This window comes from Bubalus kerabau, chromosome 9 (assembly GCF_029407905.1).
Source record: "Bubalus kerabau isolate K-KA32 ecotype Philippines breed swamp buffalo chromosome 9, PCC_UOA_SB_1v2, whole genome shotgun sequence".
Taxonomy (NCBI): domain Eukaryota; kingdom Metazoa; phylum Chordata; class Mammalia; order Artiodactyla; family Bovidae; genus Bubalus; species Bubalus kerabau.
The window spans coordinates 72,210,182-72,222,833 of NC_073632.1; the positions used below are offsets into that span (position 1 = coordinate 72,210,182).

The 12,652-nt window shown below is 41.0% G+C and overlaps 1 long non-coding RNA gene across 1 annotated transcript; it reads right to left on the minus strand.

The window, feature by feature from the left end:
- Window positions 1–2,738: 2,738 nt before the first annotated feature.
- LOC129619416 (uncharacterized) lies at window positions 2,739–10,184 on the minus strand. The gene is made up of 3 exons (XR_008697870.1): window positions 10,064–10,184; window positions 6,097–6,226; window positions 2,739–3,061 (listed from the first exon to the last, which is right to left on the minus strand). It is a non-coding gene; the product is annotated as an uncharacterized LOC129619416 (long non-coding RNA).
- Between the last annotated feature and the right edge of the window lie 2,468 nt (window positions 10,185–12,652).

Here is a 12,652-nt window from a genome sequence, read left to right on the forward strand (position 1 = left end):
GAGTCTTTTCCAAAGTCAACTCTTTGCATGAGGTGGCCAAAGTACTGGAGTTTCAGTTTTAGCATCATTCCTTCCAAAGAACACCCAGGACTGATCACCTTTAGAATGAACTGGTTGGATCTCCTTGCAGTCCAAGGGACTCTCAAGAGTCTTCTCCAACACCACAGTTCAAAAGCATCAATTCTTTGGCGCTCAGCTTTCTTCACAGTCCAACTCTCACATCCATACATGAACACTGGAAAAACCATAGCCTTGACTAGACAGATCTTTGTTGGCAAAGTAATGTCTCTGCTTTTCAATATACTATCTAGGTTGGTCATAACTTTTCTTCCAAGGAGTAAGCGTCTTTGAATTTCATGGCTGCAATCACCATCTGCAGTGATTTTGGAGCCCCCCAAAATAAAGTCTGACACTGTTTCCCCATCTATTTCCCATGAATTGATGGGACCAGATGCCATGATCTTTGTTTTCTGAATGTTGAGCTTTAAGCCAACATTCTCCTCTTTCACTTTCATCAAGAGGCTCTTTAGTTCTTCACTTTCTTCCATAAGGGTGGTGTCATCTGCATATCTGAGGTTATTGATATTTCTCCCGGCAATCTTGATTCCAGCTTGTGCTTCTTACAGCCCAGAGTTTCTCATGATGTATTCTGCATATAAGTTAAATAAGCAGGGTGACAATATACAGCCTTGATGTACTTTTCCTATTTGGGACCAGTCTGTTGTTCCATGTCCAGTTCTAACTTGCTTCCTGACCTGCATATAGGTTTCTACACTACTAAATATAAAATAAGTAATCAATAAGGACCTAGGGCATAGCACAGGAAACTCAGCAATATTCTGTGACAACCTATATGGGAAAAGAATCTAAAAAAAAAAATAGATATATATAAATGTTTGAAACACTTTGATGTACACCTGAAACTAACACAACATTGTTAACCAACTATACTCCAGTATAAAATAAAAATTAAATTAAAAAAGGATTTGAAGATGAGTATCTTCCCTGGTGGCTCAGAGGGTAAAGAATCCACCTGCAATGCGGGAAATCTGGGTTCAATCCCTGAATTGGGAAGATCCCCTGGAGAAGGGATTGGCTATCCACTCCAGTATTCTGGCCTGGAGAATTCCATGGATTATATAGTCTGTGGGATTGCAAAAAATCAGACATGACTGAGGACTTTCACTTCACTTCAGCATAGTCAAGGAGTTTAGACTATAATTTTTAGCGTTTTATTGTTTAGAAGGGCTTCCCTGGTGTCTCAGTTGGTGAAAAGAATCCTCCTGCAATGCAGGAGACCTGGGTTTGATTCCTGTGTTGGGAAGATCCCCTGGAGGAGGGCATGGCAACCCACTCCAGTATTCTTGCCTGGAGAATCCCCATGGACAGAGGTGCCTGGTGGGCTGCAGCCCGTGGGGTCTCAAAGAGTCAGACAGAACTGATTAAGCACAAGCACACACTGTTTAGAAACCAGAAACCATTTTTCTTATACTTTAATTCCTGATTTAATCTTTAATAACAACTGTCTGATACACAGTTGATCTTTGTATTTGTAGATTCTGTGTTTGCTAATTTGCCTATCTGCTAAAAGTTACTTGTAACCCTAGAACCAACAGTCGTGTTTCATGAACATTCATGGGCATGTGTGTGCTCAGAGAAGGGAAAATTCAAGCTGCTGCTTATGTGCATTCCTAGCTGAGACTGATCAAAGCAACTCTTTGCCTTCTTATTTAGCTCTCGTGCTGACAACAAGTGTCCTTTTCACAGTCTATTTAATGTCATGTTTTTTGCATTTCTGTGTTTTTTGTTGGTTATTTCGCTTTTTAAAATGGCTCCCAAGTGTTGTGCTAGAGTTCTGTCTAGTGTTCCCACATGCAAGCAGCCTGTGATGTGCCTTATGGAGAAAACACGCATGTTAGATAAGCTCCGTTCAAGCATGAGTTACGGCGCTGTCGGCCATCACTTCAATGTTCATGAATCAGCAGTATATTTTAAGTAAGGTGTCTTTAAGCACAAGCACACATAAAACAAGGCATGTACTGATGGGGTGACAAAAATGTTGTGACCAGAGATTTGCTGGAACCTAACCCAGTATTTTCCCTAGGAACAATAATTTAGTATTTTCCAATTCAAAGTTCATGGGGATTTTATGGAATGTAATTACCACGAATAACAATCAACTCTACACATTACATTTATTCTCATTTTACAGATGGGGCAATTACAACTCAAAAGAAGGAGTAGCTTCTTTAAAAAAGTCACTTTGATAGTGGAGTTGAGGTCCACTATCTGAAACTGCATCATTGCAAGTTCTTGAATGTCTTTTTATTCACCAAAGGCAATGCCCATTGTAAACCTTCCATTATGAATGGAATAAATCACGTGGAAGTCTCTCAGGCTGGAAAAGTCCCAACTCCAGTTTCACATTTATACAGCTAAATATGAATATGGACTAATTGAAACTAACATCATCAAATAGCCCTTAATGAGATACATATACAGTATATATGGTAGGTCAGCTGGTGAAGAATCTGCTTGCAATGCTGGAAACCCTGGTTCAATTCCTGGGTCGGGAAGATCCCACAGAGGAGGGCATGGCCACCCACTCCAGTATTCTTGCCTGGAGAATCCTTATGGACAGAGGAGCCTGGCAGGCTATAGTCCATGGGGTTGCAAAGAGTCAGACATGACTGAGTGACTAAGCACAGCACAACACGTACATACATTATATATGCATACAGAGCTTTATTTCCATTTGAATTTATACAAAAAAGGAAAGAAATCTCTGAATATTTTTTGATGAGCTAGATAGGGCTTTCATTTTAAAACTTCCAAGTTTTTATGCTTCTGAAGGTCACAATGCATTCCTAAGAGGCTATTTTACCATCAAGCTTTGTGTTCATTTTGATACTTGACTCATTTCTTCAATGACAAGTTGTATGAAGTCATCACAGAAGAAGGCCAGTTGTTCCCCAGGACAGTGGTGATATCTGACAGACCAAGTTCCATGGTATTTGCTGTGTGGTTCAAAATAGCAGCATTGAAATTTTCAGTTTGGAATCTGAAATGTCAAGCAAAGATATATTTTCTGAACATGCGAAAGCAGAGTCATGAGCTCAGATGAACCAACTTTCCGTAATTCTTCTTCTAAATGACCATGCACCACAGTTGGTCAGTGTGATGCAAAATTCTCCCAGAAAAAAAGTTGTACCTGGTTTTCCTTACATACTGAGACTCATACAAGAGAAGTCCTAGAATGAAGGACTTCTCCTTTAGAAATACAATTATTGAGATTGACGGAAGCTGACAACCGGGCCCTTCTGTGATGTGTTTCCCTGAGAGGTTCAGTGCTCACTCAGGGTGAGTGGGTGGCCTCAAGCCCTTTGGTGATTCTTAGTGAGTCACTGTGCATGTACAAGAGGGGTGCCTTGCTTACCAACCCCAGTCACCACCATGTTCCTTTAATGTGCTGAGCGCACCCTCAGTGGGTCTGCTCTTTAAGTTTTTCCTATATAATCCAAATTCCTTGAATGTTCAGGACCTATATTAAGGTAATACAGGTTGTTGCTGTACATTGCTTCATCTTCACTGAGTTGAGAGATCTTTAATTGGGACCTGTAATGAAGAAAGAGGGCTTAAGGTAAATATAAACATGCTCAAAATTAATTGTAACTGGTTGCTGTGGCAAATACTATCTTTGACTTTGGTTTGGTGCCACTAGGAATGTAAAGTGCATTTGCAAAAGCTTAGTTTTTGGAGCTATGTCTGTATGTATGGAGAAGGAAAGGACAGTGGTGTACCCAGTAGTGCTTTTGAGCTGTTTTGATCCTGATATGTTGTCCTGTGCACAGTCTAGTCAACTTCCTTCCCTCCCCCGTTCCCAGGCCCCTGTGCACTGGCAGCATAAGTTGGCAGCATAAGAAACTTGGGATTGGCTGTGAAGTTGCAGAGGGCGATGGTCATGAGGATGTGGGAAGAGGCAGGGACATCCAGTGAGACAGTAATCTGCTCTGTCTCTCTGATTCTGGGCAGCGGAGACTAATGGCTAAGAACATAAATTCTGAATCAGACTAGTTGAGACTAAAATTCTAACTCAGTTTACTAATTGACTTTTTTACTCAATCTCTTACTTGAAATGCTTGTACTCTCAGAATTTCAGAGAGTTATAGGATTAAATAAATGTATGAGTCTATATAGTACTTTATGTATATGGATGACACTTTAGCACATTGCCTGCACCATGGCAGACTCTCAATAGCTTGAAAATCTATACCTTGGTAGTTGCAACAGTTGTTGAAGAAGATGATGAAGATTTCACTGACATACTTCAGAAATGAGATAGACTTTCTGACATTCTGGCAGCTGATGCCAAATGCAAACTGACAGAGAAACAATTTGATTGAATTTCTTTATAATAGCATATCACTGATTTGTAACTGTCTTTTCGAAGTGGCATAGTATTTTTAAAGGAGGTTCAAACAGATGTTTAACTAGCAGAATTCTAGACAGTTTAAGAAAGTGAAAAGATACATTTAAGCAGAATTGGGGAGGGAGTAAGTGTATTTTATTTTAGATGAGACAAACATTCCGTAAGGGATGCTAGTCTGTCTTTCAGAGCAGACATTCAAGTCTTGCTTCTAAAACTGGGCACCCATACATCAGCCTTGGCAGGGGATGTGGTATCTATTCTTGGAGTGTCAATTTTCTTCATGGTCATTAATTTAAAGTATATAAATATTAAAACAAATACAGAAGTATTAGTGATTGAATGCAGACTCACTTGAATAAAATGCTAGACTTCAGTTACATTTCCTGTTTATAGCGGGCTACTTCTGGCCATGCCAGCAGACCCTCCTCAAAGGACCAGTTTGCAGCTCTGATGTCCTGGATCCTCAAAGGAAACATTCATTGGAGATACACAGCACAGCACTTTTCCTGAGTTTCCCAGTTTCTTTGTTGTATGATCCCAGTTTCTCTAAAAGTTCCAAGTTCTCCCAAAAGGTAGGGTAGGGAGGAGGAGCTGCTGCTGCTGCTGCTAAGTTGAGTCAGTCGTGGCCGACTCTGTGCGACCCCATAGATAGCAGCCCAACAGGCTCTTCTGTCCCTAGGATTCTCCAGGCAAGAACGCTGGAGTGGGTTGCCATTTCCTTCTCCAATGCATGAAAGTGAAAAGTGAAAGTGAAGTCGCTCAGTTGTGTCCGACTCTTAGCAACCCCATGGATTGCAGCCTACCAGGGTCCTCCGTCCATGGGATTCTCCAGGCAAGAGTACTGGAGTGGGGTGCCATTGCCTTCTCCAGAGGAGGAGTTAGGAAGTGAATAACTCTCATAGTGTTTGAAAGTCAAGGACTAATTGTACTTTAAAACCTTCAAAGTTTCAGCCAGTTATAGTTGAACATTTCTGAAACAAAAGTAACAAGGTCTTCTAGACCCTCCAGCATTTTCCCTATTTCAATCAAATCATTTCAGAGCTTTTCTTAAAGTGAACACCATTAAAGTAAGTAAAAGACAGTGGAACACATCAAGTTATTGTTGATACTACAGTAGAAAGTTTTTTTGTAGATTAAAAATGCAAGAGAGAGAGAAAGATTTTGTATTTCCCCTCATTTCTTTAATCTAAACATTAGATAAAATCAATAATTTTTCATAAATGTAAGAAAATCCCAATGATAGAACTTTTCTGGGCAGAAGTGTGGATTGTTAGGTTAAGGTATTTGACTGTTGACTAAAGTGTGCAGAATCCAGGGCTGGTTTATATATGCCTTGAATATACTCTGATCTTAAATCTAGGTAGGAAGAGAGTGGGATTTTCTTCCCTTCTTCTAAAAACAAAAATGATTAAATCTGCTAATCTAGGCTTAGTGTGGAACCCAAACCACACGGTGGAATCAGGAACAGGAAATCCGTCCATGTGGACACCTCGACAGTTCTTCTATTTTCAGTATTAAAAACAGACCTGCTGTCAGCGAGCCTATAGTGCACCTTTATTAGGGTGGATGTTTCCAGTTTGGCTAAAGCCTATCCCTGTGGTACTGAGAAACTCAGTGAGTGCACAGGTCATGGTTAATAAGGGATAAGAAAGGTGAGAATTAATTACCTGCTTTTGTGCATTGGTGAACTCAGTCATTTCCTGTTACTTCCTTCATTCAGCCATTTGTCTCTCATTGCTTCTTCTATATCAGGATGTTTGGTGAGGTCATGAAATTCATAGCTCCTATAGGGAAGTCCTGTTTAAAAATGGAGAGAAAAGCCCTGAGGTTTTGTGCATTCATCTAGTGATCTTAGAATCCCCCCATGACAGAATCCATATCATATGCTTATATATATGTTTAAGTAAATCACTTTGCTGTACACCTGAAAATAATACAACATCACAAATCAACTATATTTCAGTAGAAATTAAAAAAAAACTCCCATTACCCAATTTCTAATTACTGTACTTAACCATTTATCACCAAGCTAAAGCTTAGGTATGTCCCATGAATATTTGAGTGTTTATTTTAGAAAATTAAATTTTGAAGGTCTTCTTCCCTTTTCCAGAAAGTTAGTACATGAGTGGGTGGGAAGAGAAGAAGGAGGGGGAAGAGAATAGTTTTGACTAATGTATTATAAACCTCTTGCATAACAGCAGTCATAAAAGAGTTCAAATGATTATATGTCCTGCTGTCAATATAATCCCCAATTGTCCAAATTTCATTTTCTCATCATGTTCTTTGAGAGGGATCTTGGGCTAATGAATTCTCCAGGTAATTTTTGCCATCTCGTCTTGCACGTCCTTGTTTGGATGTGCAGAGAATTGAACATGAAGACAGTTCAGTTAGGTAAGGATAGCAGCCTTTTCGAGAAAGTGTGGATGATGGTAGTCACAACTGGTCCATTCTCAGATTGCACAGTCCAAGTCCTCACACACAAAAGCATCAGCAGTGCTTTCTGACTGTCATTCAGTTACGGTCAGCTTGTATACTTTCACAATGAGTGGTACAAGCCACTGGCTAACTCAAAAGCAGTGATGTTCTTAATGAATCATCATTCAAGTGCTGTCATCTAAAAAGATCTCAATGAAGATCATGGGTTGCTTGCTGTCATATCAGGATACTGTTGTTCCTAGAAAAGGTTCACATGAAATACTTGAAAAAATGAAATGGACAATTCCCCAAAGTATCTCAAAATACTCTGTTCTCTTGGAATTTGGTCATTTTCCTTTCCTGAGCTTTGCTACCCAAACTAGAGACCAGAGCAAGATACCAAAGAGATTTCAGATGAAACACCTCAGATTTCACTATACTCTGTCTTCTGAGGGAGATGCTTAATACTGACTGGCTCCATTGCAACTGATGGATGATGCAAGGCTTACCCACTCAACCCTCCTACAAGGGAAAGGAGAGAGGAGTCAACGGAAAAGTAATTCTGCTTTAGGACAAGGAGGATGCTGTAATCTCTCAACAACAGCATATGATGCAAGTTTCTTTCCTAGTTAGTGTCCCACTCTGTATTACAGAGAAAAAAAGACTAGCTCAGCCAGGATCATATTTCTTAAAAGTAACAGTGGAGTTTGAGTCTCTCCAGCCCTATGAAAGACCCTGGGACTTGTTTCTGTGGCTCTTTATATATGTCCCTTTGTAGCATTATGTGCTGCAACAGAAGGATGTTAAAAATGTCTCAGAGGAGAATCTGAATATCGGTCACAAATTCCTAATGGGTCTGGTTCTATTTCTTGTAAAGTCATGTTATATTAATGTAATTTTGTATTTTCCACTCAGGGCTAGACAAGTTGAAATCCAAAAGTATATCCTAAAAAAAAAAACCACACAAAAAACCAGTTCTCCAGGATTGCAGATGAATTTTCATTGTGGCATGTAGACGGCCAGTCTTGAAGTCATAGAACAAATTGAGTACATTTTCCCAGGTCCCAGTCTCACCTCTTTGTATGTTCAGTGAAGGGCCCCATGTATTAACTGTGGCCCAGATAATTATCTTCGCCCAATGTGAGGGCAGCTGCTTCCATCTGCCTTAGTGCATTTGTGGTTCTTGGACAATGGCTCATCCATCGCCACACAAATAATGTTGACCCCTGCCAAAAGCGTACTGCTGACTCTTTTTCACTTTCAGTGCAGTTCCATCGCATTGTCGTGTTTGCAAAATGCATTTAGAATTGACCTTCAGATATGAGTTGACAGTAAAGTAGGATTTACATGGTGTGTGTGTTCAAGTTGGGTCTCTTTCTCCACTTCCATATCCTGCCTTAAGTGTGAGTCACGGTCTCCGATTCCCTACAAAGCACCCTTTTCCTGAGATTTGAATCGGACTCTCAGGTTCATTTTCAATGTTAAATTTATGTTCTGCTTATTTCCTTGCTTCTGCCCAAAGCCTGGAGATATATGACTGCTTGAGAAATACCTTTCCAGTACAGAGGCAGACTCTGAGCTTCATGTGTGTGCCAAAGGAGCATAGCCTTCCCCACAGTTACTTTCTCTGCCTCGTAGTCAGAACTGGATTCTTTTTTAAGCTTTGAGGAAGCCGTGTAGTGGTGGGAAGAGGATTATTTTGGGAAATTTTGGGAAGTTTGGGAAGTTTTACTCTTTCGTGAACACAAAATTTTAGACTTTCTATGCCAAGTTGCTGCTCCTGAATCTATGGGGGAGATGAGAAGAAAAGAGATGAGAGGGATGGGAGAGGATGTAGTGAATGAATGGCTCTGCCCTGGATGCCTTACTGCCCCTCTGCTGGATGCAGAGATGAGATGGGTGGCAGAGGATGCAGTGAATGGTCCTGCCCTGAAGGTCTTACAGCCCCTCTGCTGGATGCTCCCATCTGCTCTTTGTGTCTCCTCTCCATCTTTTTCCAGCCTGCTTTCTGCCCTGAGGCCCACCTGCATGGGTTGCACTGGTAGACTCTGGAAACTTCTGGCTTCCTTTGGGCTTAGCTGATGGGGATGGGAGAGCAGGAAGATGGTGAGGTCGAGGTTGTTATTCCCTGGTCCTGTCTTGATTAAGCTGTCTTGGACTGGCTGCTCCCCTGACATAACATAATTTCTCTTCTTTCTTGAAAGCTGATGCTCCATGACTCTCCTTCCAGGTTCTGGGTCCCTCTTCCGCTCTTTGTCCCTTTGGGTCTCGGGGTGGTGGCCGCTCTGCTGCTGTCAGCTCTGGCTTCCTGCAGTATCCCTTGGGTTTCCAAACATCCGTTGCTGACTTTGTGATCACTTCATTGTAAATGAACTCTCATTTATCTTCATTTGAACACATTATCTGAATTGTTAAGACTCTGGCTAATATAACCTCTTTTTGAGCTCACTAGTTAAATGAGTCACTTGGTTAATAAACTCCTCATTTATTAAGGAAGTATATCCTAGTAAGGTTAAGCCTATATTAATACTAAATTATGAACAACAAGTCAGATTTTAAGAAATCTGGGAGAGACTTCCCTGGTGGGCCAATGGTTAGGACTTCACATTTCCAACCCAGGGGGCACAGGTTGGGAACCCGTGGTTAGGAAACTAGGATCCTGCATGCTATGGTGAGGCCAAAAGAAGCGGGGAATCTGGGAATTTTACCTTGGAGATTTGAAGGAAGGGAAAGGAAGGGGGCAATTTTAGAAGCATAGTGAGAATGGGGAAGGGGAGAAAGTATAGGAGCCAATATGGGCTGCCTCATAATGCTTTACACCTTCTTATCTCTCCTGATCATCCATGGCATAATGAAGGGAATGAAAGAGTGCCTACTATTTCTATGCCTAAAAGCTTTCCTCCATATACCACGCATTGGACGCATCCCTTCAGAAGTGCGTGCTCTGTGGCCCCTTCTACAAGAGGATTAAGCACTTGTCCAAACGCTCACAGTTAGGAAGTAACAGAGTCAGGCTTTCAACCCGAGGGGTCTGACATCAGACTCCAAGTTCTTAACCACTATGTACACATCTTTAACTGTGCATGGCCGTTAGTGGCCTTTACGTGTCCAGGCCACTGAATAAATGGAGAAACCATTCCGTAGGAATTTGGGATTTCTAGCATTTAAGCCTGGCTGAGCCAGAGAGGTTAGAAACTTATGAAGACTATAGAGACTTACCAGAAAGCAGAACAAAATCCACTTGGAATTTGTGACCAACAGTCAAACGTTCCTCAGAGGCATTTTTATCATCTTGTAGTTGTGAGACTTCTTGTAAAGGGACTGAGGAAGGAGCCAGAACCACGGGGCATGATCAGGTCCGAGAAGAGCTGTAAGGAAGTAATAATGACTTTCACACTCACGGGCGATCTGGATTTCCACGCACTATCAACCAAGTTTGTCACTGAATCAGACACCTTGAGCCGAAAAAACTCTTTATCCCACTAGTAATCCTCTAAGCCACTTAAGCACTGGATTTAAATATTTCTCAGCTGTTTTCCAGCTGGGTTGTGCCAAAAGCTGTTTTGCGATGGAGGTGGTGGCTGTTAATATTTGAAGAAGGGAGCAGCACTTCTGAGCAGATTGCCTGCATCCAAGTGAGGTCATGTTTTTAGGCTGGGGCTTAGATTTAAGCAATCAGGCAGGGAGAGACTGCACACCTTGGGATGCCTAGAAATCTCTGCTCTGAGGATAAAGCGATCATTTCCATGGTCTCCGTGCTGCCTTGGCCGTCGGCACCATCTGCTGAAGACACACGTGTCATAGATGTGAGTGGAGCACATGTTTCTTATGCTTCCCGTGAACCTATTAATGCTGCAGAGAAGAACTAGACATATAGAAGCAGCTGGGTTCAACTTCTACAGGCAGTGGTTCAAAAGGTGATACACGTTGTGTGTTTAGTCCAGCCATTGTGAATATGAGATTTAATTTTAACTGAAACCTGATGATACGTTAACTCGAAAATTTATTAGCTGTAGCAGAAAGTAACTCTTCCACTCCACTGAAACCTCTGACATGCTTTAAAGACAACAGCTGGTTTATTAATTTAGTCAACTTACATGAAGTTTAATCATGCCTCAGACCTCCAAAGGACCTTAAAACTAGATGCACACAAGTAATGAACAAGCACAGTGATTGTTGGTGTTTCCTTCTTGGATTTTTGCGTTGGATGTGTTGAGTGGAAGTCAGAGCTAATGCACACTTTGGTTTTCCCCTAAAATGAAACAATTAAACGAAAAAAAAAAAAAAAAAAAACCCTCCCAAACCTCACTATACTCTGAGTACATTCATCCTTGGAAGTTTACCATGGAAAGTACTTAATCAAAGACTACTAAACAAGGACTTCTAACCTAGTAGGTTTCATTCAAACGTGTGAATTTAAAGGTTAAAAATTTATAGTTTGACAAACTCCCCAAGTCTAGGTTGAAATTTTGTAGAATCCAAAGGTGGCTGTAGAAGTAGTGGGAGGGAAATATCTTTGGGTCCCATCTGTTAGCTTCTTATTTTCTCTTTTTTTTTTCCTTATTTAGTTTTTGGCCATTAAAACTGTATTTCAGCCCACTGCCTTTCTTCGTATAATAAAATGTTATTAAATTTAGGCTTTTCTAGATTAGACATTGTGGCCTTTTGAGAAGGACGATTTTTTTTTTTTTTTGGCCACACCACACACACAGCTTGTGGGGGATCTTAGTTCCCTGACCAGGGAGTTGCCTTTTAGATACAAGGATTCTGACAATGTTCTTTGTGGTTTTTATGAAGGTAAGGCTTGTTAAAAGAATAAAGAGTGCAGACATAATTTTCAAAGGATGTTTTGAAATTAAGATAAAGCCCTTTAAGAATAGATACATGTATAAAAATTCCAAAATTTATTTATAAAACTTCACCCCTGACTTGCTGATGCTGAGTTTATAAAGTCTGAACTCTAAAATAAAATAAAATAATAAAACAATTAATCAATCAAAGGGAAAAAAAAGTTTAAGTCCTTTGCAGACTTTTCCCATTAACTGTTAAGCTACTATGCGTGCATGCTAAGTTACTTCAGTCGTGTCTGCCGGTAGCGTCTTTGAGACCCTGTGGACTGTAGCCTGCCAGGCTCCTCTGTCCATGGGATTCTCCAGACAAGAATACTGTAATGGGTTGCCATGCCCTGCTCCAGGGGATCTTCCCAATCCAGGGATCGAACCCTGGTTGCCTGCGTCTCCTGCATTGGCAGGTGGGTTCTTTGTACCACTGAGAAGACCATATTGAATCTTAGGTTGCACAAGCGATAAAATGATGAAGTGTTGGGCACATTACTTAATCACAGGTTTTCTTCCTTAAAGCCATAGCATATGACTTCTTGGACTCAAATGGTGAGCATCAGTATATTCTTGTACAAAGTTTCACACATTTTAAACTTGAGCTTGGTGATTAGGATGTTCTGCTTGAACTCTTAATGATGGGCGGAGGACAAATGGCTCATTAACATTTTTAGATGATTCAGCACTCCATTCAGTAAAGAATTAGGAAATCGTTACTATGCCCCCAGTGATGTATAGGGGCTGGCTCGGCAATGATGAGGACAGGACAGTATTTAATGGGGAGATCCGTGAGCCAAAGGATGATGGACCCCACAGGGTGGTAAGGGCTCCAATGCAGAGAAACCAAAACTTGTTGGAGCTGGAGAACAGGACCCCTGACCAGCCTGGTGTGAGGACCAGGAGTGTCTGAGATGGCTTCATAGAGGACATGATGTTGGGTGATGCCTTGAAGAACTAATCAGGGGGACTT